The following is a 4,313-nucleotide window of genomic DNA, read 5'->3' on the forward strand; positions in this document are numbered from 1 at the left end:
AAAAAAAAAAAAAAAAAAAAAGAAAGTGTAGAATGGTCCTTCTTGGCCTCATGCTGAGCCATGATCTCTGCCACTGATCTCTGTCCATGGTGGCTGAGCAGCCCCTCCCCACAGCAGACTCTCGTGTGGCCAAGAAAGATGAAATCATCCATCAAGGGTTAAAATCAAGAAAAAGTAGGGAGACTTCTCCTTATCAAGGTAATTTTACATGCCCTCAACCACACTTCTATTTTGCTCTTTTGAACTCTGAACGGAAAGAAGTTTTTGTGAAAAAGGCCTAATGTTTCAGGTTTGACAAAAAAAGCTGTGAAAATTATTATATAGCATATGATGGTTTTTCCAACGTGCACTCATGCACATTTTCATTTAATATTCAAAGATATCTCCGCAATTCTGATTATACCCATGTTACAGATGAGCAAACGGAAACTGAGAAGGGAAAAGGGTTTCCTAAGCTACGCGCCTAGAGGTTGGCAGAGGAAGGCTGGGACCCAGAGCTGCCGACTCCCCCCCAGACGCACTCATTCACTCCCCCACTCTGTCCTAAGCACGAAGGCACATCTACAGGGGGTAGCTTTCCTGATAGGAACGTGGACAACTGGACCAACAAATACACAATGGAAGTAAAAACACGCATACATTTATTTCACAGGCATCATCTAAGCTAGTTTGAAATTCTGATTTTGAGAATCTGTGTATCACAATATAAAGAATTATAACTGGTGTATTTGTCTAAACATGATTAAGTATGAGAATATTCCCTACATCGTAAATGCACTTCGAATGAATGCCACATACACCAGAGCAATCTTTTACATTAACTCAACAGCAATAAGGGAGAATGTGAGAGGCAAACAGACTGATCTCTGCAGGATGCCTCGCCTCAATCCAGGGCAAAGTGCCCATACGCACCATCCCTGGGGGCTCGTCAAGACCACCAAAAATGAAAGGAGCCCAGAGGCACCTCAGACAGGGGAAAGTCGCTAAGACCATCCGTGGGTGGAGAATCAGCAGGCAGGCTGGCTGGGCCCTTTGAACTCTAGATTAGGGAATCTGGCTTGCCTGCCTTGCAGAGACCATACTTGTTTTCCTCTCCCCCTTTCTAAGTACATTATCAGCCACTGTTGACAACTCACTACCCTATGTTCCGGATTACCTGGACTTTTCCTCTTTACCCAGTCTTCCTGGGGGCTTGGGATTCTTCTAATCCTATTTTAGAATTTTAGCACCTTTGCATTTTGCATCTAATGCTTTGTGTTAGAGATTAATAAAAGGTTTCTGAGAAGCCTCTCTCCAGGCTTCCAGACTTTCTGCATTAAGTTGGTGTAGAGTCTCCTTACTTCCCCCAGCTGGTCTCCCCTCTTGACTCCCAACCCAGATTGGGGTCTACAGTGAACCCTGACAGGAGAATGTTAGCATGATTAAAAAGGAAAGAACACAGCAAGTTGAAATTATCAAGAATTGATACTCAGTAACATTTTAATTTCACAAGACTTAAAAAAAAAGCAGTAAGACGCACAGTACTAAAACTGTCACTTCTGTGCTTTAGACACAGTTATTATAGAAATCATCCCTCAGCTCTGCCGACTTCTATCTTAATTTTTACCTATCACACTATACTTCCACGGTGATGTTATATGTACAAAAAAAACTTCACTGTACAAAGTGTGTAAGTCTCTATTGCGTTAATAAGCAAAAATATCCTTAAGCAAAAAATGAGAACCCAAAAAAATGGAGACTGATCAAAAGAGTGCCTTATAAGTCAAAGAGAAATATGAGAAATCAAATAGAACCATAAGAGGAGTTATAGTTTATAGAGTTTTCTAAGGTCCCGAGTGACCAGAGAGAGAGGATTACCATTTTCTTCAAGTAGGCACACTAAGGCATGGGTGTCAAAGTAGAGCTTCCGACTCCCAGAAGAGGTGAAATCTCTTCTTTTGCGCTCCAGCTGCAGGTACCCAGCAGACAAACTCAGCTCTAGGATGGAGAGGAGAGCGACTTTAAAACAGACAAGGCTAAATCCCATCTGGTACTACGTAACAGCTTCACTCCGACAGAATTCACAGTGTACAATTCACTTGTTTGTGGTATGTTCAGAGTTGTACAACAATTCCACAATCAACCTTAGGACATTTTCCATCATGCTCAGAACAAACTGTACCCTTCAGGTGTCCCTTTCCAATTCCCCAGCCCTTCCTCAATTCTTTCATCCTTCTTGCCTACTCTGGAGGCTTGACATACCTGGAATCATACAACATGTGGTCTTTTGTGACTGACTTCTTTCACCTAGCAAAATGCTTCTAAGGGTCATCTATGTTGTAGCATGTGTCAGCACTTTGATATTTCTGTATAACAGCCCACCGTATAGCTTTATCAAATTCTGTTTATCAGTTTGAAGGACACTTGGGATGTTTTACTTCTTAGCTATTTATCTTTTCGTGGCTGACTGGCCATTTGTATATCCTCTTTGGAGAAATGTCTGTTCAAGTCTGCTATGGTTTGAATGCAACAGTGTTGAAAGGTGGGACTTTTAAGAGGTGATTAGGTCATGAGGGCTCTGCCCCCCACCCCCAATGGACTAATGCTGTTATCCTGGGAATGGGAGTTCTGATAAGAGTGAGTTTGCTACCTGGCTCAATACCTCCTCTCGCCTTCTGCCACAGGATGATGCAGCAAGAAGTCCTTGGCTGGATCCAGGGCCCTCAACCTTTCCAGCCTCAGAACTTGGAGAAAGAAATTTCTTGATAAATCACAAATTTGTGGTGTTCTTTTACAACAACACAAAACAGACTAAGACAAAGTCCTCTGTCCATTTTTAACTGGGCTGTCTTTTTACTGCAAAGCTGTAAGAGTTCTTTATATATTCTAGATACAAGTTCCTTATCAGATTACGATTTGAAAATATTTTCTTCCATTCTGTGGGCTATCTTTCCACTTTCTGATAGCATCCTTTAAAGGATAAAAGTTTAATTTTGATGAAGTTCAACTGATCTGTTTTTTATTGCTTGTTCTTTTAATATCATACATTAAGTAACCACTAGCTAGTTTGGTTGCACAGTGATTTATGCCCATGTTTTCTTCTGAGAGTTTTATAAGTATTAGCTTTGATCCATCTTAATGTTTGTACAGTATGCGTGGTAGTGGGTTCAGCTTCATTCTTCTACATGTGGATGTCCAGCTGTCTTAGCACCATCTTTTCCAATGAACTGTCCTATTACGCTTGTTGAAAATTAATGGACTGTAAGTGAGGGGTTATCCCTGGGCTCTCCATCCTATTCCCTTGACATGTATGTCTTCCCTTACACTACACTAGTACCACACTCTCTTGATTACTTGTAGCTTCGTCATAACTTTTGACATCAGGAAGTGGGGTTTTAAACTTTGCTCTTTTTAGGTTGTTTGGTTATTCTGGGCTCCTCATATTTCCATATGAATTTTAGGATGAATGTGTCAATTTCTACAAAAAAGCTATTTGGGATTGTGATAGACATTGTTCTAGATTTGCAATCAGTTTGAGAAGTACTACCTCTTAATACTAAGTATTCAGATTAACAAACATGGATGTCTTTCCATTTATTTAGGTCCTTAATTTCTTCAACAACTTTGGTAATTTTCAGAGTATAAGTTTTGTACTCTTTTGTTAAATTATTCCTAAGATTGTGTTTTTTTCATGTTACTGTAAATGAAATAAAAATTTCTTACTTCATTTTCAGATTTTTTCATTGGTAATGTATAAATATACAATTGATTTTTATCAGTTCTGTATACTGCAATAGTGATGAATTCATTTGTTAGTTCTAATGATTTTTTGGGTGGATTTTTTAGGATTTTCAACATACAGATTAAATCACCTGAGAACAACAGTTTCATTTCTTCCTTTCTAATCTGTACGATTTTCATTTCTTTTTCTTGCTAACCTGCTCTGGCCAGGGCTTTCAACACAATGTTGTGTAGAACAGTAAGAGCAGATACCCTTTGTAGGTTCCTGATCTTAGGAGGGAAGGACCCAGTCTTTCTCCACTAGATATAATGTTAGCTGTGGTTTTTCATAGATGCTCTTTATCAGATTAAGTTCTCCTGTATTCCAACTTTATTGAGGGTTTTTTCAAATCATGAAGGGGCACTGAATTTTGACAGACGTTTTGCCTCTGTTGAGATGATCATGTCGGTTATAGATCATTTATTCTATTAATATGGCACATTATATAAACTGATTTTCAGATGTTAAATAAACTTGACATAGCTGGGATATATCCCACTTTGTCATGGTGCATAATATTTTTATAAGTTGTGGGACTTGGTTTGCTAATTTT

At 39.2% G+C, this 4,313-nt stretch overlaps 1 protein-coding gene across 1 annotated transcript in view; it reads right to left on the reverse strand.

Moving 5' to 3' along the window:
• The window catches only part of MCUR1 (mitochondrial calcium uniporter regulator 1), a 20,976-nt gene that overhangs the window by 10,577 nt on the left and 6,086 nt on the right, over positions 1 to 4,313 (reverse strand). Inside the window, exon 2 of the mRNA XM_003788371.3 lies at positions 1,858 to 1,977. The gene's annotated coding sequence lies outside the window, so the exon portion shown is untranslated. The remainder of the gene's footprint in view (positions 1 to 1,857; positions 1,978 to 4,313) is intronic.

This window comes from Otolemur garnettii, unplaced genomic scaffold (genome assembly GCF_000181295.1).
Source record: "Otolemur garnettii isolate 467f Iridium unplaced genomic scaffold, OtoGar3 scaffold00026, whole genome shotgun sequence".
NCBI classification, from domain to species: Eukaryota; Metazoa; Chordata; class Mammalia; order Primates; family Galagidae; genus Otolemur; species Otolemur garnettii.